Genomic DNA, 23,859 nt, shown 5'->3' with positions numbered 1-23,859 from the left:
CAAAATTTTAATTATGTATGTAAACTAGGTGGGCGAAGGTCGTAAAGGCCGTGTCACAGGGTAGCCTGCTTAAATTAATAATGCAAAAGTCTCTTGGGTCGGGTTTTAAAACTACCTAACAATTTTCGTACTTACCACGGAGAAATTATTTTACTTGAAAATAATTATAAGTATTAATTAGACATAGTATTACATCAAGCATTATTTATACAGTAGTAAATAAAATTGTATATTATATACATTTATATATACAATTAAATAAAAATGTATATGTTTATAAATATATAGAGGTATTTATTTATGTAAATAATTTATATATAGAAATAGGCAACAGCTAAAGACAAATATCAGTCTACGTTTTCTTCTTTCTTACTTTTTCATCAATTTATGATAATTTTGATAAAACGAATGTTAATTTATTTTAAATATATATTGCGATATTGTAAAAGAGACATTACATTTACCATTTCTGTGAGACTAAACTGATTTAACATTTTTGAATGTACCAATTTTGTTGACAATGCAAGTTCTTATTTACAAAATAGAACCAATTTTTAGTGTCACAATAAATTAAGAAAAACATCGTTTTCTACTTAGCTTTGAGGCGAAATTTTGGCTAGCGGAGTATGTCTAACTTTTTTGACTTTCTAAATTATCCCAGGAATATTTTAGCCGATCGTCTATTTGAGGGGAACATGCTGCAACTATTTTTGTCAACTAAATCTTTAAAACAATATTATAAAGTTTTATTTGGATAATTATAGTGAAGGGAAGATGTAAAATAAAAAAAGAAGATAAACAGGGAACTTATTCTATCTTGAAAGCATCTGATTGGATACGTATGTGGTATATAATCCCTGTCTATATGACGGTAGCGTGTTTTAGAATGGACTTTTTCCTATTTTCAACTCTTGCAAAATCTTGCTGAAATCTGTTGAAGAAATTAGGCCTTTGAAGAACGAACATCAGCTCACTATTAGGACGTGAAGTTTACGGACCCGTCCGTTCCGTGAGTTCAGTTCCAACGAAACTGTAAAAGTATTTGGACTAACAGCGTCATCATCAACCGATAATAATTATAAGTAAGAACGTGCTTCCAATGCAGCGTTATTCATCATTTAATAATTGGTTACATAGAATGTGGGGTCAGGCTGGTAAAGGTTTTTGTAATAATTTGAATTCGCACTGCAAGGAAGCTTCTTCGAATATGTTATATAGCTCGACAGTCAGGATGCCGAACCAGTTCATTTCTCTACAATGTGATGAACTCGACACCTGCTCGGTCCGGAGTCCATCGAATGTAAGGGTTTTTTTATTATGACACCATCTAAGCAGTCTTTTTATCTTCGGTACAATTTTTACATTTTTGTTTTGTTATTAATCTTACAATTAATTACTTATTACCACAATTACTTTATTTATATAACATGATTATTTATTATAACTTTTATACATATACTTTTCAACATAATTTTTTTTTACCTTTTGGCGGTTTTCTTATTATTACTATTTTTCTTTCCATTTTACTATTTTATTTATTTGTTTTACTTTTACACTACTTAGCCGGTCATTACCGGCGCGTGGGCGTTATTTATTTTTTCTCCCTTTACCTTGGTGCAGCGAGCTGCCTTTCCTTGCCAGAACTTTAAATTTAAGTGTTCCCTTCCACGGAAATCTTTAGTAAAAGGCGAAAGATTTGTAGATTTTGAAGGGAAACCGGAGTTGATGCTGAGGGGATGTCATTATTATTTTTTCGATATATAGTAGTAGAAATTTAAATAGATCAAACTGCAAAGGAATGTCGCGCTATTTTGCACGTAATCTTTGCTGTGTAAATTTCGATCCTAAATTGAATTGTTACAAAGTTAATGATTACATAATGAGATGCACGCATAACCAATCTATCAAAAGAGCTTTTATAATTTTAATAAGTGTACGGTAAACCCTTTTTCGATACATTGTTGAATCGAATCCCAGGATTTGAAATTATTGTTTCTGGTATTATTCTTTATTTGTTAAATCATATTATCATTGACAAGTAAAATGTAAAAAATACATTCATGGTAGCTTCTTGTTATTTCCTACATTACTTTTTACTTTTCTTAAATTGTATAGATAATATAAGTCACTCTATTTGGTCGTATATATGTGAATAATTAAGATTATTAGTCCTATGCAGTGATCGTACACTTACGTATCTCATTGAATGCTTGTTTCCCATTATAACAAAGAAAATATAACGGTGTATTACATTTAAAAAAATGCATTCAGATTGTAACGGAGTTTTTCAATTAAAAATGGCGATGATCCTGATCTTTCTCTTGCTATATTTTAACATGTCTACATTATAACCTTTTTGGAGTGCAGCCAGTACTGCCACGACTGCTTGAGGTGACATATTTGTCTCTACACCGCTTTATAAATGCTTTGAAGCTTCAGTTATGAGTGTCTCAAATACGAGATGCAATATATTTACGAAATAAAATATGATGGGTTATAAATTTATAAATTTCATTACAGCATTTGAATGAATTACTCCCATTTCATTTTATTTTATTTATTATTGATCGGCATTTTGGTGTCTCTAGAGCCTACGCCTTGCAGTGGGTATCTATAGGTAGCATGATGGTTATTTTGAATATTTTTTTGTGTATATTGATTTATAAATTGTCTTATAATAAACAGCATGAAATACTTTTACGTTAGTAACGGTTTACTGTAAAATATATATATAAATGTTTCATGTACACCTGAATGTTTTGTGTGACATGTACGTACTGAAAGATTTTTTTTTAATTGCAATATAATTATTCAATATTTTAATGAATCGTATTAAGTACGTTGGTAATGAATTCTATAATATGCACTATTATTATTTTACGCAGCAGATTATTGAATATTTAGTAATCGACCTAAAACGTCAATCAAAAATAAAATAATTTGTGCCGAACCAAAGCTAAAACCACAAAATGACATTGTTAAATTCGATTGAAAATTGCAACCATTGTTATAATTTGAATATATAAAATCAAATGACATTTCAAAATACTGGTCAAATATGTTAACTTTACAAGGTTTGTGGTAAATATAGTGTACACGCTGTATTTAATTTTGGAGTGACTGTGTTAACTTCTGTGTGATTAAAACAAAAACTCCCATATATATTTAAAAAACATGTTTATAACATTTTAAGATAATTTACGCTGTATAGCGAAAGGTTTTGTGATGTGTAACCATCTTTGGGTAGTAAAATAATATTTGTAACGAAACCATAACAGTGTTACCCATCTTTGTTAAGTATTGTATTTCGTAATAGACAGTTTGAGATTAGTTTCATGTATATTCTTAACTTGATTTAAGGTGTTTAATAATAAGAAGAAAACTACATGAATAACTATAATAATAAAATAAATAAGTTCTTTTCCATCACATATTTCCAAGGCTTCCGTAATTAAGATTTTAAAGTCAAGTTTTCAACTGCAAATATCTATTTGTTAAAAACCGATTTAGGTAATTTCATATTATTATTATACAGTTTTTTTATTTTTATCATAAAACTATAAAAAGGCTCTAAACGGGATATTGCTTAGCGATTTTGTAATGAAGAAATTTTTAAATTGTGTTTTTGTTAAAATTATGGGGACCGGAAATAATGTCGTTTCTGTAGACATATTTCACAGAATAACCGATTGATTTTAACCGCATTGAAAATTTGTATACTTGATGGCAAAAGGTTGTTGATAACAAAGGTAAAGATATTGTTGATTAGAAATATAAACTTGTTAAAAATGTAGTCCTGTGAATTTTAAACTAAAGAAAATGACATTACTTTACGGTCCCACTAATATATCTTATACTTTATAATTTTGATAACATTTATTGAGGGATAATTAACACAAAGATTTATTAGCTCGAGGATTTTATTTTTTTTCTCAATCAGTTGAAGTTTATAATTTCACCAACGCGTTGAGGCCAGCGGCGTCTAAATAAAAAAATCTTTAATTTAAAACGGCCATATTCTGCCAATTCGGTGCTGTATTCACCGATTTACTTTTATACACAACGAAGTTATACGAATCCGTTATAGTGATATTTCGGAATTTAATTTTATACAGCGTTAAACAAAATACGTAATAAAAGTTTTAGAGAAAATTTTTAATAAAAAAATTCCTCCCTGTCGTATGCAACACAAATTGCCCATCTTTTCCAGAAGCACACAAATAACGGCACACTGTTTGCATAGTATCTTTGGCTTTCTATATTAAGCTTGCTTGGAAATGCACTGCATAGCTACTCCTCTATTATAGTTCAGGAAAGTTGATCACACAACGTCTTAGAAATTCACATTTTAGTTATTGTTTACTTAAAAATTTATTGAAATGTAATGAAAGTGTATAATGGGCCAATTAATTTTACATATTTTAAATAAGCACGCCAACAGCAATGTAAAACAGCAGCAATCCATCAACACTGTAAAAAAATTTAATATGTTTGTCTATTTTTTTATTTCGTTCTTAACAATATTTTATTTTTTAATTACGATAATTACACAAATAAGTAACTAATTTAAGTGTTTGAATATTCTGTCCCTGGAACCTTTTTCAAAATCTCCAAAAATGTCCAACTCGGATGTTTCTGCGTTAAAATGTTACATAGTATTGGGTAAAAATGAACCGGCATAACTTGGCGGAGTGGCAGGTAGAAGTGGCAGTAAGTAGGTCATATAGTGCAGGGATGCTGGTGCAATAAGGTTCTGAAGTGGAGACCACGGACCGGCAAGCGCTATGAAGGATAAAATTAGTTGAAGACATGGATGCAGGCCGCTTTCTACCCATCTTATTAGACGTGATTCTCTAGAGGAGGGCTATGTGAACAGCAGATGACATCCTGCGGCTGAAATGATGACACTTGTTGTAGAAACTTGCTTTGTGGAAAAAATACTACGATTAGAGAGGGTGAAGAATTTCATTTATGGCACATGTGTCGAAAATTAAAACACGATTTTATCTGTCGCCTCGTAACTAAAGAAAATACAAACTTTATTTTACTAATAAACCACAAATTCATTTATCAAAATAGTATGAAACACAAGTAATTTTTAAGCTATTACTTAATACAGAATTAAATTATTTTTTGGATTTTATTACTGTAAACATTCTCTTAAAATTTAGTATACCTTATATTTCGGGCTACTACTTACTAACTAGACGTTTATCCATTTACGCACTTAATTACAGTACACTGGGCGTCCAGAGCTCGTTAAGGTGTACTTAGAAAGTGTAATATATTTGAGCACCAGAGAAGTAAAGTCAGTGCGCTAAGAATTACCACTTAATTAACAGAGTTCTCTATATCCCTAATAATAACAAAATTCGCAATAAAATGTTATTCAGTATCGCTTTTAATGACTCTCCATATACAAATATTTACATTATCTTAATAACACATATCATAACAATTTCCTACTTAATACACTCCACATTATATACATATCTATATATCTATATATATATGTGGGAGAAAAATGGCAACATTTGTGTATACAAAGATGGAAGGATTGACATTGACAGATGACGGTAGTTATTTGGTTAGGAGGACTTTAAAGTAGGTATTGAGCATCAGAGCATACACACACACACTCACACACACATATATATATATATATGAATAAATAAATATATATATCTAACAATATATATATATATATATATATATATATATTTATTTATTTTTAATACCAATCTGTAATAGATACTTCTTTTAGGCTTATTTTATCCTAAGGTACTCCTTAAATTATTATATGTAACATGAGAATTATAAATTAGTTATAGTTACAATAACAATTAGCAAGAAATGTATCGTCAATAAATTTTAAATATTATTATTATTCACGCATACATGATGGTAATAACAATCATTTTTAATTTTAAATAAAAGGTAGACGTTCGTATTATTTATTGTGTTTTCCTTTATAGTAGATACATTGTTTTGTTTGTTTATTAATTAACAAAGTAACAAGGATTATATTTAAGGAAAGGGTATTATTTTCCTTCGCGAAATAGGGGCGCCGAGAATATAAATTTCTGTAGAAATTTTAAACAAAGTAACAAGTGACAAATATTTCGATCATTTAGAAAAAAATATTTAATTTTAGTTTATATATATATTAGATTGACTGCTACTTTTGTGTTATAGATAGCTTTGTAATATTTTGGTGGCTATAGACATAGAAGATTCTTCTATGCCTATAACCTTCTATATTTCTTAATACACGTGCAGAACAAAAAATGTTGTATCTACATCAACTATATTACATTATATCTTCTTCTCAGTCGTGCTCTATTGTCAGAGGGGTAGTGGTCATGTCTTGTCTGCTATGGTGGCCCCGTTGCTATTGCTATGTGTCGCCATGTATCTTGATGTTAGGCGGAATGATACTATATTACATTGTAATTGTATTTATGGATTGGGGTACTTGTGTCTGTACCTCATGTGATTGATCAGTATAATTATAATCATCATCATTTCAACCGCAAGTTGTCCACTACTGGAGATTAGCCTGGATGGAGGCAGCCTGCGTGAGGCATTTTTTTCGATACTCCCAATGTCAATATAATAGTTAAGACTATTCCAAGCAAACGCTTATTAATTTTTATTAAATCTTTTTTATCTAGATAGTTAATTCATTTAATTTCTAAATTAAAAATTAAAATTAAGTACGTACGTTATTTTTATAAATAGTAACGGAGATGACGATAGTAAATTCAAGGTTGACGTAAGATTTAATCGAAAGATATTAAAGTAAGTTATCTTTGGGAAGCAGGTGTCAGTAATATGTTTGGAACTATCATAAAATATTAATTTCCATTACTAAGTTAAAGTTATATTGAATTTCTATGATATTTCTATTAAAGTTAGTTCTATTAAGTGTGTGGGTGGGTGTTGTAAGAGTAATATTGTTCTGATAATTTTCACTTCAAATTCCTATTTTTATTCATTCATACTATAATATCATGAATTGATTGTCTGCGGGTCAATGAGTATAAAGCAATTTAAAACTAAAATTTTTAATGTTAAATACTAATGTTAAAATTAAAGTAAATCTGACTTGAAGTAGCAAAAAACTGATTCATTTCTGCAAAGCTGTGCAGAGTAAAATAAGTTTTAATTCATATTTAATCCATAGTTTTACCACTGAAATTAACTAGGTAAAAGTTTAAACCGTATTTATTTAGACTGCTATAATTGAGAGTTACTACTAAAGTGTTTAATTTAGTTCTTCATTAGAAATTCTTCCACAACCAGAAAGCTGATCTATTCTATTCTATATGTTTTAGAAGAGGTAATATTTTTTTACTAGTAATTTATTATTTACTCAATGGTCCGGGAGAGGGCTGTGCTTAAGATTTACTTTTATTTACAACTAGTTCGACTGATAGGAAGTGGTGTCCTTGTGATAAGGGCTGAGACTTGCAATCATAGGTCGTTGGTGGATATCGGATGCAATCGTATATAATTCCCATTTGTTTATTAACTAAATGGGATTGACACTGTTCACAAAAGTGGGAACCAGCGTACTCTGCGTGCCATTATACCACACTGCAATCGCCAACCCTCCTACCAAGCGTGGCAATTATGGTATATCAACCCCATAGACACCTCTTGGGGAGGTTTGTGCTTTGCAGGGGACGCCTATCGGCTGAAAAGAGACTATTAGATCGGATTGGGATTAAGAGATCCTCAGACGAATGAAAGTTAACCAAGTAGCCCAGCGGGTAGGCAAGTTGGTGTGGTAGTCAGTAGATCACATCGCTCGTAGAACGGACGGCTAGCAAGCACGGTCTGGCGACCTACGCTAGGCTGCCTACCGACAAGGTGGACAGACGGCTGTTTTACTGTCGTCGGAAAACGTTGGATGCAGTCCACTGAAAACCAGACTTACTGGAAATCTGAACCGTATGCCTGGAAGTGGAACTTCTACGGCTGAAATGAGATAATGATTGCATCATTATAAAGATATATGTTTTATTATTCTTAAAAGTTATAAGACCGATAGCTTACTCGTAAGTTTAAGACGCTATTAGATTTTGTAACCCAATTTTAGCGCAACATAACATTTATTTTTTTTGACTGTGGCGATTATAAAGTCATAGTATAAACCTAAAACACGTTAATATTTGTGCCCCATTGTTAAGGAGCATATATAGACTCTGTGAAAGATAGATTGAAATTACATTTCATGCCCATGTAATTAAACTTATGCGCACAATTACCTGTCCAAAATTTTTTTTGGCTTCTACGGAGGCTATTTGATAATTTACAACAAATTTAATGTATCGTGTTAGGTAAGAAGCTTGTAAAATAAATGATAAAATTATATACTTTCTTGACGAATTTTATAGCATACGATTAAATGAAAACATAGACAATTAAAAAAATGTTGTATATTTTATAACACTACATTTAAAAAAAAATAAACATACTTTCGTCACCGGGTGTTCATAACACGCATAAAAGCAACCGTAAAACAAAACAGTCACGAAAGCTTTCTCTTATAGTTAGTAAATCGCCGTTATTATTTTATATAAAATTATAAATCTGGATACTTTTTAAAAGTCACTGTATATAGAACAATTTTTACTACAAAGTTTATTCTGTTGCAACGTTTTGCACACCATTTTAAGTGTGCTGTATGCGTATATATTCACAGAGACCATTGGAAAAAAAATTAAGACCAGCATTGCACTACGTTGGATTTGTATCAAAATTAGGCATAGATATTGTATTCCTTTTACGCTATTTACTACCAAAAATGCCGTAACAGTTCTTCAAACATTCTTTTAATTTTAATATGTTTAAGACAATGGTTCATCATTGTAACATAACCTACATTCACATTCATTTCATATTCACATTTAAGACGTTAAAAAAATAATTGAATGTCCAATTTGTTAATTTCTATTGATAATCAATAATTTTTAACATCAAACACATATTTTTGTGAAGTTCATTGAGCACATTTTGTACCTGATAGGGAGTATCATATATGCATAGGCGGCACAGAGAGAATTTCGTCGAACCGCTGGAACGTTCAGATCTTTCAGACGTTGGTAAGTTGTTAGTCGTATATAAGAAGATTCTCCAAAATCGTTGCATTGGAAGAAGAATAATCATTGTTTTAGAGCTGTTTTATTAATAACTTAGTTATGTCGAAAGCACTCACATCACGCTTATTAAAAACGTGCTTAAAGGCCTCTGATTCGTCTTTATATCAATAAATGTAATTAATTAATCGAATTAAGGTCACCCTGGAACTAATAGGGAGGGCTATGTTCGTAGCCCCGTTGCGAATTCGAATCAGAGATGAGGCGATTCGCAGAAGAACCAAGCCCGCTAAAGTAGTTCGAAGAATTGTTCGTCTGAAGTGGCAGTAGGAGGGACACATCGCTCGTGAAACCGATGGTTGTTGGGGTCAAAAGGTTCTCGGCAGTGGGAACTAAGAGCTGGTAGTTGCGGTATGATTGGACCGACGATGTTATGGTCGCTGGAAGTCGCTGGATAGGGATAGCGAAATACCGGACTTCGTAGAGATCTTTGGGCGAGATCGGTGCCTTGTAGTGGGCGTCAATCGCTTGAGAAGATGATGACGATGAACTAATTAAAGATTCCTAGATATTAAGAACAGTTTATCAATTTTTAATCAAATGATCATACAGGCTTAAAACCAATTTACACTTATTGGTGCTCCATCTTTATAAAATTTAAAAATACATTGATTAAAGATATTTGCTGATGTATAACTTCAAGCTACAAAGACGTAACGCGCTATTTCCAAAGAATCGATATCCAGCCCTTTTTCTCGTCAGTCGAAATATAGCAGTGATAAATTTTGCTTGTATCCGATAACCTTTTACTTCCAATATAGCACGAATAGTTTTATTTTAAAGAAAACTTTAGACTTCTGTTATCGTTTTAATAGATTAAAAATTTTCCATTTTAAATTTTAAACAAGTATGTCATACGAGGAAAGTTATAAAAGCTTGTTCACCACGTCTTAGGAAACTTGCATAGTTATAACTAAGTTCTGCGAGTTTTACTGCAGTTTTAGTTAAGTAGTGTCGTCTATTTTCTGCATAATAGATACAAAGATTTTGCCTAAAAACAGAGTCAGCATTAAAAGAGAGATATTGTATCTTATTTTATATGTTTATTATTATAGGAGGAATTAATGAAACAAATGATTTCAAAAAACTTGTATAGAAATTTATTTTTCATTAATTTATTATTTTATATGATTACATGCGTATGCATACACACATTTATTGATTTTTTGCAGTAATCGTTCATATTTCTTGGACTTCAAGATTTAATTATTTTTAAATATATATGTCTGCATGTATCTTTATGTCATATTTTTGCTAATTATGTATAATTTGTAGTTATCATCAAATAAAAACCACTACTGCGATAGGTTTAGATTAAAACAGATTTTTATACAGTCAATAGTGTGACGTTTATTTTGTACTTTTTCTATTTTTAAATAACTTTTGTACCTGTTGATTTTGTTTGTGTTCAACAAATAAGGGAAAGCAGACTATTACCAACAATTCATGGCGTGTACCGATTTAAAAATCTGAGAAACGAGGTCCAAATTTTTGGAATTAGAAATCTCCAATAATTGATTAAAGGTTAAACATAAAAGATATTGTTTGAACCTTATTCATCTCAATTCACTTTGTAAGTTCAATTTTTTTTTCAGATTTGAATAACGCTTAACTATATTAAGTGATGATATAAGTTTTGTCTGTAAATCCTACTACGCCATACTTGGACGAAAAGAACAAGTAGACATATTTCACTTCTTCGTTGTTTGTATGAAGAAGTGTAATAGTGAAGGAGCGGATCGCCTTGTTTGCATGATACAAACAGCAAAGGAATGGATGTCTCCATGCGTCCCAAAGATAGGTAATAAAAAACAAGCCGTGGACCTAGCTCAATCAATTCACTAAAACTGAAAGTGATCATTTTGCATAGATTTTCAAGACTTATCAGATTAGAACAATGTCCCGGTATTTTAACAGACCCAGAAGCATAACAAGAGAACATATTCTCGATAGAAACAACATTATAAATTAGGGAAAAGAATGTGGAGAAAATTTTCAACAATAATACTATATATAAATACATTTTTAATGTGTATTATATCTAAATATGTCTTTATTTTTCAAAGGTATTTAGCAAAGCCTTTTCGAAAGACTAAATATTTGTTTCGTTGGTTCATTGTTTAATGTTAAGTATGTTTTCGGCTAGTGAACTGCTACTACTAGGTGGACCAAGAAGATAGTTAAGGTCACGGAAAGTAGCTGGATGCAGGCAGCGCAAAACCAGTGGTCGTGGCGACCTTTGGGGAAGGCTTATGCTTTGCAGTGGGCTTCCATCGGCTCAAATGAAGAAGAAAAATGTTTTTCGACTTGCAGTTAAAGAGTCAACCAACTGCAACTTTCCATACCATGACCGTTATATAAACATATCTTTACGATCAAGGCAAACGTCTGCAGGATCCTAGTACCATTAGATGGTTAGATGAAATCCGCTCGATACCAAACATTATGCTGCGCTACGATGCCAGCGATAAGAACAAATAAAGACGAAGAAATAATCTTAATAAATTTTTAACTGTTAGCTTTAGTAATTAAAAATTTTAATTTACTAATAACAATAAATTAATATAATATAATAAGTAAAATATAATTTTTATAAATATGGCGTTAATGTATAATATGGGTACCAATTAATTTTACTTTCAGTTCTAATAAAGCAAAAACTGATTTCTTACTGAGGGAAGTTGAATTTTCGCCACAAAAGGTAAAAGTAAGCTGCGAGTTCGGTAGTTATTCTCTTTATCATTTACTTTCCGCTCTTGGCATATAAGTGTTTGAAAAAAACGAATAAGTATTAATTTAACTTTTCTTCACTATACTTCAGTTTCAAAGGAAGTATCATTTCTTTCTTACAAACGGCTTTAACTTTTAATTGAAGACTTCTTTCATACTGTCTATTATTTCATTTTAGGTTATTACTTTTGTTTTATTTTATTTCATAATTGTATTAATTTCAAATCTTTTTCTCTCTGTTTTACAAAAGGATATAGTTATATTTACTACCAAAAATATTTATAAAAACATTTTGGAATTTACAGCCAAAATGTGATGACTTCAAGTTGTACCTACGTATATCGCGCAGAGAGTCCTCATGAATAAACGAGGTAATAAAAATGTTTTCTTGCAAGGATGAATCCCGTAAAATATCACTATAGTCCTTTTGCAGTGTCTTTGAAACAGCAATTTTTGAGTGCTTTTATGTTTGGGATAGTAACCGGTGAAATTAGGCCACTTAAGTTATTTTATTTAATTTAGTAACATAATTTTTCAGACTTTAGACTTAAAAATCACACACTACTTAACAAAAACAACATCGTCATTATCATATATACTTTCGTATTTCTTTCACTGTTTTTTTTTTCATTTATTTGATTCACAATTTGCAATACAACTAATCTTTATAAATGACAAAATTATACGAGAAAAAAACATGAGTAATTCCAAAAACATAGTGAACACAATATGCATTGTTAAATTAAAGTACTTAGGTAATGACAACTGTTGTTGTATTATATTTCAATTATCCATAATTAAATATAGCTATAAATTTTTAATATTATATGTACGCACTATATGTATTAAATTTATTAGTTCATAGTAATAATTACAGTAAAAAGTAGGGGAGTAGTAATTTTCTACTTATTACTATAAAAATAAATAGGCCGCTCGCATAATGTCTTTAAGAAACATGTTCCTCTTAATAAACATTACAATAATTACACTTGTCGTGTTAACTACTGCACTAGAATTATAATATAATAGTGTACTTAAATAAACTCTAATGTAAAGATCAATTATTATATTAAATTGAAACGATAGTATTAAAGTTTTACTTAACTATTTTATGGCGGATAAGTCTCCTCACATTTGGCCCTGCAAGGCCGGGTTATGTTGGTCTTTTAGCGATTAAAATCCCGGAAGGTCTTTTATTGAGACACGGTGTGGTCACCTCGGGTCAGCCCTTGGTTACGAGCCACATTGTAGATTTATTCTCTACTGTTATGGATATTGATCCTCTCTCAGAGCCGTAAGCTTTTCTTTAAAATAAAAAGTCTGGTTTGTGGAGGATGATTTCTTTACGTGCTAAAAAACGATCTCATAACTCAACATCACTAAATTACGTTCTTTCTTTAGTTCACTATAAAAATATCAAAAGTATATTATAGTTCAAACGTCATTTTTTGTGTGGTTTATACTATTTTACTTCACTTTTTTATGAAATACAAATAATAAGGCCTTCCGTTTTTGTTTAATAGCTGGATTTATGGCGAGATTTATGTACCTAAATAAACATTGACTACGTCTATTTTCTCAAATGTATATAACCACTTAATAAGCAACATAAAAATACAACAGAGTAAGATATTTAAATTATGATACCGCTCCGTTTTTTCTTTTGCAGCTGTTTGTCATGGTCTTAAAGGGATTTAGACAATTCTGTACGCAAATCTTGCTAACACAACACCGAATATAAATTTACGAATTTACAAATTTATTTTCACGGTATAATAATTATTGTTGTTATTGCAAGCGGTTAAAAACTAGGGCAGTCATAAGGCGTTTTTAAAAATAATATATTTAGAAGTAAAAATCTGTTTGTTATAAGTTTATTAAACTAACTTATAAAATATATTAAAATTATTATAACTAACGGCCTGTCGCTTCCGCGATTGAAGCGGCAAAAGCCACGAATCCATAGTCGATAAGTGAAAGCGAAGTCTTGTGTCGTAACATATCTTACCCAGAAAACTCTCGAAAAATTTTCTTGGAAATTTAAGTATCGGTTTGAGACATGCTCATAGCATAGTTGTTTCGGGAAATCAAGGTATTTACCTTTTATCTTTTGCAATTTTACATTTTGTTACATTTCGTTAAACGCATTTTTAAAATAAAGTCGGTATGGGAATTCTCTGGTTTTCGTTACATTGTGGCAATTAAATTATTTATATTCAACTTCAAAGCCTTTTAAGTGCAAATTCTTGAAGCTAAACGTTGTTTATGAAGCCATTTATTTTCAAATAATAAACATTTACAATTTAAATATTATTCATAGTTTAGTTTATATTATCGTAAAGTTAGTATTAATAGTAATTTTTTTATGATTTAAGTTCCTTTTAGGGAGTAGGCGTCCCCCTACTTATTTCATACACCTCTATCGTATTTCTCGATGTCAAAACCCATCCATATGACTTCTCAAACACATAATGTATTGTGTTTTTTATATTTTCTAGGTGATCTCAAAGTCCTTAAGTTGAATACAAAAAAAATATCGTCAAGTCAAAGGTTTAATCTTTATAATAGCTCTGCTTAACACGCTACATATTTTACATTATACTGCATATAGAAAAGATCTAAACAGAGATTACTTCTGCTTGTAACAAAATAACAGTGTTTAGTAACCATTATCATCAATCTAAATTGCAGTATTTAATTTAAAAGCATTCCTGCATTAACTGATAATTTTCTGTTATTACGAACCAGAGGTATTTCAAACTTCATTATAATTAATACGGCATTTGGCAAGCGTAAATGATAGTTTATTTGTTTTTGCTGTAAAATTACTTCTTTCAAAAACTGTCCCGAAAATGGGAAAGAATTTAATTCTTGTTGTTTCAGTATTTGCTGATATAGATTATGCAGAAAATTACAAATTTTTGTTACCAAAAATGAGTAATCTTTGCTTTTTGTGAAAGAGAAGAGCCAGCTTATAGTTTAGCAACCATTGACATACGATTGTAGATTGTAGGCTCGTTGTTTGACCAGCGATAATTTTAGTAGTAACTTTGTTTTAATCCGAATTTTGTAAATTTTTCTTACTGTTTATTAAAATATGATTAATTATTTCTTAAACCAATTGTTTTTAAATATGGTTTACTGTACTGTTGATGCTTTTCCACTTACAATCAATTATTTTGTATAGAAAACTTTATGTCAAAAAATATTGGAAAGCTTCATGGAGTGGTGCCGTAATAATTACTACGTATTTATATAGGTACTTGTAGCATAACATATCAAATAATTTTTAGCAGTAGTTTATAAAGTAAATATGCATACATTTATATACATATACATACCTTTTAAAATTATGATGCCTTTTTTTCAAGTTTCAAGCAATATTTCTTGCTGGAAAAAAACATTTTTGAATTAACTTTTTTTTATTGAAAACGTTTACAGCTCTCCGGAGGAAGAGTTTTTATTATACGATCTATGGGCTAAACGTGCGACACCAAGACGTGAACTGCACTCCAGATTTCGTTTTACTGTCTGAATATTGTTCTCAATTTTTTCACCCTTGTTCAAATAAAATATTCGTCTTTAAAAACTTATCACAAATTTTTTAATATAGTAAAATATTGCATCTTATATTATTATTATTACTACTTATGTATTAACAAATATAACAATGGTGAATGTGTGCTCGAAGTCATTGTAAAACTATTATGTAAAATATTTTACAACCTAATCTCTAAGGGCAGGTTATCTAACTCGCAAAACAGGTTTCCGCTGAGCTTGGATGTTTCAGCGTCCCAACAGGTAGACAGATGCCCTTATTAAGAAGGAGCTCGACGAATACCGCTTGCGGTCTTATTGGAAATCTATGGGAAGACCAATGTTCGGTAATAGACGTCATATGTCTAAAATAATATCGATGATATTATTTGATGAAAAATGTACTTGAATAAAAAAAATAAAAGTTCATAGGTGATTAAAATATAACTAGGGTTAAATTTATTGGGACTTATATATCAGGCCTGCTCTATAGACATACAGCAGTGGTTATAATATTACAGATAAAAACGGCTAAAATGGTGATAATATTACAGAGAAAGAACAAAGGACTGTCGTTAATTATTCTATGAGTGTAGTTACTCATTTTTACGTACATATTTGATTGTAAGTTATATACTGCATCACATAATAGTAACCACAAGTGCAATGAAAACATTCCATGTTATTATTTGATGTTCTGGGTCGCCGCGTGTGTTCACTAAACGTTATGACTTGTTAACAATCAAAGCAAACCATTAAAATAAAAATAAAACCATTAATTATTTTCATGCTTTAATTATTAATAAGTTACAGTTTAAATAATACAAGGTAAAAATTTTAGTTGATTATATTGTTCTTATACATCGAAAATAAATTTAGATTGATATTTATGTAAAAAAATGGAATAAATGTTACAATTATTATGTTTAGTACATGTTATAATTTGTGTAGCTAATTGTCAGGTAAAACATTAAAAGGAATGACATTTATTATTAACTAAGAGTGTTAATTTTTTAATGGAGTGTACCAGTAAACGAGCCATACATTCGCCCCTCGAAACTCAACTCTTTTAAAGTTACAACCAATCATCCTGTATGTTAACAGCAAAATAGTATTTGTTAAAGACAAAAGAAGAAATTGGACGAAAAACACAAATGTATGAAATGAAATGAAACACACCTAAAACAAGTATGTATCATTGAATTTAACCTGCCTGAAACAATTTCCATATCTGTAAACATTAACGATCAATGCATATTCTATCAACCATTCAGACCAATTTACCGTTTGTTGCAGTATGTTAAATTAATACCGACGAGAACGTTTATGGGCGTGGATTAGCAGATAGAATTAAACGGTTGGATGGTAGAGCAGCATAGTTGTACCTGATTAAAAATATTTTTTTAACAAGATAATGTTTAATTGAAACAATTATTACTATATCTATTTATTTGATACTCTTTATTGTATACGTTATAAAGAGACGTAATACGTTAAGATATAATAACTAAAAAAGTAGAATGGGAAGTTTGTTTACTCAAGGAAATTTCTTACAAATGACTATAGCTTAGAAATAGGAGAAAGACCAGTAGCAAGTAGTGAGCATAGATGTTTTTATTTATAAACACTATTATATTAATTATTAATAATAATTGTTTAATAATATATTAAACAGAGAATCAAACAAGAAGATTCCCTGCCATCCAAAACTGTATACAGCGGGACTAGAATCTATGTCCAGGAAATTGAACTGGGAAAAACTTGGAACAAAGACATATGGAAAACATATTTCATGTTGTCATTAGTTTTTACATTTAAAGAAATAGAGGGGTTTACAATTAAGTGTGAAAAGATTAAGTTGAATGATAAATAGAGAAAACTTGCCAATGGTTATTGAAGAAATAACTCATGAATATGTTTACGTACACACACAATTCACATTCATATACACACACAGAGACATATATAAATATACATACGATGGACTAAAGATGGAGTGACGACATCATGAAAGTTGTGGGAAACTTATGACCAAAGTCAGTCAGAGATAGAGTACTCCGGAATAGGACGGAGGAGGTTTAGGTCGCGTCAGGTGACCCTCACATTTAAAACAAAACATTAAGTAAAATGTAACTAAATACGCCTAAAGTACTAAATCATTTTATTAGTTATGAAATGTAATATATGGCTTAATAAATAATTTGGTAAGTTCGCACTTGCAAGTTCTCTCTCAGAGAGAGAAAATCTTATTATAAAAAAATTCAATATACGAGTATTACGCAAGTTACAGTTATTATGTGTAAATAAGTTTTTTGTCATAAATATTATATTTTACATAGTTTGATTTTGTTTATTATAAAGTAAAATATTAGTAAAGTTAAAAATAAAATTATCGTATGTACAAACTATTTGTTTTGTTGCGAAGAATAACAAAAGGTGAAATTCTTACAAAGGTCCAAATATTGTTAAGAGTAGCAAAAACACTTTATTACAAGTTTAGTTACCCCTTAAGATTCAATTTTCCTTTTGAAAACTTATGTTAAAGAAAAATGGAACTTTGCTCTCACTCGGGAATATAGCAGAGCTACTAAGAACACATTTTATTTAAGCCGAATGGGTTTTACAGAAACCTACGTTTTGTAAATAAAATTTGCTTGTTCTGTTGTCGCCGCTGGGCAACTTTAACAAGTATTTAGTAGCGAGATTTATTTATAAAAGCTGTTTTCAACAATGTTTTAATATTTCATAATTTTGTTCAAAATAGTCATTTTTACCAGCTTTAAGTGTCAATTACGTGTAACAATACAAATGAAAATTTATTTATGTTTTTTTACGGTATATTTCGTAATATAAGACGCACGTTCTTAAATTGAATATAAATTATGGGAACGGCACAGAAAGCAGACAATAAATAGGTTATCCTATAATATTGTTGATACGAGTTCTGTTAGCTATGAATATAAACTATAGTCCGAAAATGAATTCAATAAATGTGATATTCTTTTAAAAAAAGTGATGTAATAAATAACTTAAAGGTGCATGTTAGGGTTCGGTTTGTTTTAAAGTCCGAAAATATTATTTATTTCTCGGCAGTCATGTCATAAACTACGATTTTCTAACGTGAAAGGAGTCTTATTTAACCTATTCTGGCTGTAAAAAGCTGTTTTTTAAAATTTTCGAGACAAACTAATCCGGTGAAATAGTAGCATGTAGCGATTTTACGCAATCTCTACGCCCTGCCACACCTAACCCGCAGAATCTGCAAATGCACTTGAACGGCAGTGTAAATACGTTAAAATATGTTTGCAAATAAGCTGGTAAGTTTTGTTGTACAAATTTTATAAACTTTAAAAATAATCTTTAACGTACATTTATTTTAAAGTAAATTTATGTAATTATTGCAAAGATAAAGATGATGCATGTTGCTTGATCCTTAAATTGCCTTATTATACAAAAACTAACCTCCACCATAAGAGAGTAAACATTTACAAGGTGTAAACATTGATTCTAAAAATCAAACTAAAATCAGAAAGTTCCGTTATATCATAAATAAGTTTTTAATTGTGAAGACGATTAGACTCCCGTAAAGTACAAGTGAATTGACGAAATTAGTGCAAGAAAAATATGCTTCGACATTTTATGCTTTTTCTTAACACACTGTTTTGTCGTCGCTAGTATGCATAGTATTATATTATAATGGCATTACAATACATCAACATGTAATGTCTTTAAATTATTTTGTAATAAATTTAAGAAGTTCATAAAACAATAAGATGTAAAAAAATTCTGTTATAGTGTGAACGATTCCAAGTTTTAGAATGAATTGCCATACTACTGCATTAAGGATCTTGTTAAAGTAAATAATACGATGAATAAATAGATGAACATTAACAATCTAATAAAGCTGCAACAGCTTACAAACAAGCTACCAGAGGATGGGCAGATGCGTCTTATATAAAATATACCATAAAACGCGGGGATTATAGTATATACTACGTAGATATCTTTGGGGTGAGGCCCATGCTTTGCAGTGCGCGTTTATTAGTTGAAAATGATAAATCTGACATAAAAATGGTACACATAAAAAATAGTCTTTTAATTTTATTATATTTTAATTAAGAAAGGATTTATTTTTGTTAGCATATAGACGCACAACATTGTAGATATATATTTGATTTTATTGTAAAACATAAGAATAAATATGATTCTATTAATCTTCTTTCTTGAATATAGTTTTAAAGAAACATTTACATAAACCAATGTGTGGTGTAATTATTTTTGTTCTGAATATAAATAATTTAATTAAAAAAGCAAACTTTTTAACATAAGCTTTTATATAACAAACCAATTACGAACTCTGTTCGTTTTAAAATAAAGAAAATTGAAATTGTTAATTGCAATTATAAATTTACATGTGACTGCAACTGTGACATCGAGAAGTTGTTTAAATATATCAAATTAATTGGCCAAGCCTCAATGCCCTCAAGCCTCTTTAACCTCTGATTGTTCCTTTATTTCTCACTATTGTCGTCCAATTTAGTTATTTTCACTAATTTTAGTTATAAAATTTATCATTATAGTATATATAAAGTACCCACAGGATTATGAAACATTTTTAGTGCAAAATGTAAAATCCATTATCAAAGAGTAGCTAAAATTGACGTCATTGTTGAATGAAAAGGCATACCAATTGAAATGTATACTTGTACACAGTACAGCAATAATTGGCACTTAATGTATGTGCCAATTGCACCAATGTTTTTAAGAGATGTTCTTGCCTACTGTTTTCAGTTCTTACTCACTCTATTATTCATTTCAACCTATTAATTAATTAATGGACGTTGTCCTGGTGCTCGTTGTAATAATTAATGTACGAATATTAATGCTTCTTACAATATTTATGGCATTTCTCAATTTGAACGCTTTAGTGGTTATGAGTTTTATTTCAAAAATAATTAAGCTTAGTCAATGTAAGCTGGATTACTGCCGCAAGTTTAAATGAACTTGCTGCCGGCGTCCTTCCGAGATTACGTTAATTAACGTTTTCCCACACTGGGAATACCAATTATAAGTAAAACATTTTTGATTTGATTTTCCAAATTACAATCTCAATGTAATGTCATCTGTAGGCATAAATGTCTTAATACTTAAATGGTTTATCTTATTTGAGGCTGACTTTTATTAATTTGATGTGTCAAGAAAATTGCTTTATTTTTATAAAAATTGCTAACTTTTCTACGAAGACCTTAAAAATCATAACAGAATCATTGGTTTTATCACAAATTTCTCGTAGAGTCATTATAAACTTTACATCGCACTTAAAAACGGATATCATCACCTTCAACAATCTAGCGAAATCCTGTGATTTCAACTGTTGCAATAATGCTTTTCAACACATTAAATTATTTGTTATATGAATAACTAACTTAATTCGATAAGGAAATTCATCTCACAGTAATATAAAAAAGCATCTTATTACCAATGTATTGATATGAGACCAAAAATATACATAGAACGAGTCTCAATGAAAATATAGGTAGAAGAACAACTGGGCTATTGAAAGTGTTTTGTTTACAACGGCCATCGTAATTTTGTTACAGTTTTATTTACGTTCAACAATCATAAAAAGACGAATTCTTTCAATATTCATAACCTAAGAATAGATCCAAGAAAATTGTCAGAGTTTCATCATTTGTACTTTAGAGCGATATAACTTTTAATTACATTAATACGAATTCTTGTGCGATAGAACTTGTACGTGAGATTGTTTTCCTCGAAGTTTTGATTGATCTACAAATGTAATTGAGTTTACTCTTTAACTAGTTCCGTCATAATTTAAATTATGTAGCTCTGACATACTTGCTAATTTATGAACTGATAACAATAATTAGTGAAGTAATTTAAATAATATTCATTTACCGAAAAGCATAACAACGACTTAAATGTGTAATATGTTCTTTGCTTTTATTTACTTAGGCTTAAACATATTTTAATGTACACTAAGTTTATTTTATTTGTGCAACGATGTTACCGTTTTAGTAGTAGGATGCTGGATATGCTTTCTCCATAGATTTATAATAAGATTGATTTGGAAACGACTTGTATCTAGCTGCAAACGATATTACTAAGGTTTTCTGATCACGTCATGGGTCCACCCATAAAGATCCTATGATGTGCTTGTCGCTCCGTGATCACTACTCCAGAATTATAAAGCAGGAAAGTTGGCGGATTAAAAAATTTGCGCAATTTAGTACCTGTAAAGACAAATATAATATAGGAAAATATTTAATCCGGTTTATGTGAGCAGAATTGGTCGTAAAGTCTATCTCAAATAAAAAAAAATGTAATTTTAGAGCTGTTATGCAAAATGCATGTCAGCCAGCGAGGCCCGTTATTAACTGCAAGCTACATCTTGCTTGATGTCGAAGTCTAATTTTCTTACATTAAATGCAACCCGTGGTTATAGAAATATTTACTCTCATTTCTCTGTAAGTACGAAGTATGTCGAAATATAATTTTTATTATAGCACCGTCCAGATTAATGTTTTCACTTATTAAAAAAAAACGCTATTTAGTTAAATTTGCACACCGTCGCCACTTTTATAAAAGTCTTCAGTAAATTATTTGATATTAGGAATTACAGACCTCAGCCACAATTTCAAAGTTCGTAGGACTTCAAAATCTCAATTGGCGTATAACCGCGTCGACGTAGCGCCGTCGTAACTTCATTTCATCCTTCCTTTGTTTCCACGTTTATTCAAATAAAAAAATAGCAAGGAAACAGAACAATGTTACTTCGGAATGCTTGCGAAATTAATAAAATGAAATTAAAATACTTTTCCGTAAATTTGTGATAATTTGAAATGTGGGAAATCCTACTAAGACTCACAGTTTATTACATATTTTACTTTTAAGATATGTACTCAGTAAAGACATCTATTTAAACTCGGATTTGCATTATCTTATAAAATGTCCATTTTTTCCTTTTAGTGATTGTCTCGTTTAATGGCAGGTTTCACATTATATCTTCTTTTCTTTTTTCCACTCTGCTCTGGCTTGAACATCTTCGCCTGAGAGACTACTTTTTATGTCCTTCTTAACGACACTTACCGACCCAAGTTGCACTGTTATAGTGTAAAATATGTAAACACAATATAATGCATATTATTAAGGCAAAAAAATATTTTTATAGAATAGAAAAGTTCCTCTTATCGTGAGACAAGTTTAATATTAGAGTGGACGGGCTTTCCGCGGGCTAAGTGTTCTCTTTAGAAAGTCAATATTTTTTTCTTTACGCTAAAATAAGCCTGTAACACTAAATTTTCGTTTCCGTAATGTTCATTGGGACAAGGTATACGCTTTTGATATTTTTAAAATAATCCGCGAATAATTCAAAGCTTATATTAAGGCAAGATCGTTTAATAAGGCATATTATTGTATTAAAAATTAGGAGGTGACATGTTTGCTTTATAATACGAAAAAATTGTCAATTTAATGTTCTCAATAGAATCAACATTCTGACCCTAGCGATAGTTTATGTATTGATACATATTTAAATGTAAGTGACATCAATTTTTTGACTTTTCGAACGTAATTTGCAAAGCCTGTTTGAAAGAATAAATATTGGTTTCATTGTTTCTGCTTCGCAAGTTATATCTTCCTCTCGAAGCACGGGTCTTATCATTTTAAAAATGATAGTAATAGCGTATGACAAATTAAATAGAACTCTCCTTGTAAAAGTCAGCTGCAGTTCACATTTATCCAACAGAATAACGTGTAGCAGCCGAAAAATTGACTATGATGCCGTTTTAAACTAAAGAAAAACATTTGATACAAGCCTATTATAATTCGTTATTTTAGTCTAGAATTTTAATAATTTTGGGTAGGTTTGTTATGTTTACTTTTAATTTTGACATTAAATTAAGCCTGGTTTACAAAACGTTTATAAATTTTTATGAGTTACCTCAAAATAAATCAAGGTATAATGATTTAATTCATTAATAATATCACGTAAAATGCTTCGATAAAGAATTTTGTTATCTTTAAGTTAAATAGCGCATCTAGTGATGTAATAGTGTTTTAAGTGTTTTTATCCTGAACAGTCTGGTCTACCTAAGAAATATTTGATATTTTATCTATATCACAGAATAACGCTCTTTAAAACATGCACGCCCTGACTAGTAAATTTGGTAGGTAATGATTATTATAGTCGAAATATACCATTTTACAATGGTAAATCATCAATATTTGCATTTTTATAAAAATTTCATAACATTATTTACATAAAGTCTTCGATAAGGTCCCAAAAAATTCAAATTAAGAATTATAGTAGTATTTGTTAAAAGAAAGTTAACGGTTGACTTTCACTTATGACAAAAAACTTTCGTAATATAAAAAATATAAACGTTGTAGATATAAACAAACATTC

At 30.0% G+C, this 23,859-nt stretch overlaps 1 pseudogene; it reads right to left on the bottom strand.

Annotated features, from left to right (window-relative positions):
* Nucleotides 1-1,651: 1,651 nt before the first annotated feature.
* LOC137933106 (U5 spliceosomal RNA) lies at nucleotides 1,652-1,718 on the bottom strand (annotated as a pseudogene).
* Nucleotides 1,719-23,859: the final 22,141 nt, after the last annotated feature.

This window comes from Battus philenor, unplaced genomic scaffold (assembly GCF_028537555.1).
Source record: "Battus philenor isolate CCGP_79_NKW_IND1 unplaced genomic scaffold, ilBatPhil1.0.hap1 SCAF_12, whole genome shotgun sequence".
NCBI lineage: Eukaryota > Metazoa > Arthropoda > Insecta > Lepidoptera > Papilionidae > Battus > Battus philenor.
The sequence above is the reverse complement of the archived record's forward strand: the minus strand, read 5'-3'. Positions and strand labels throughout refer to the sequence as shown.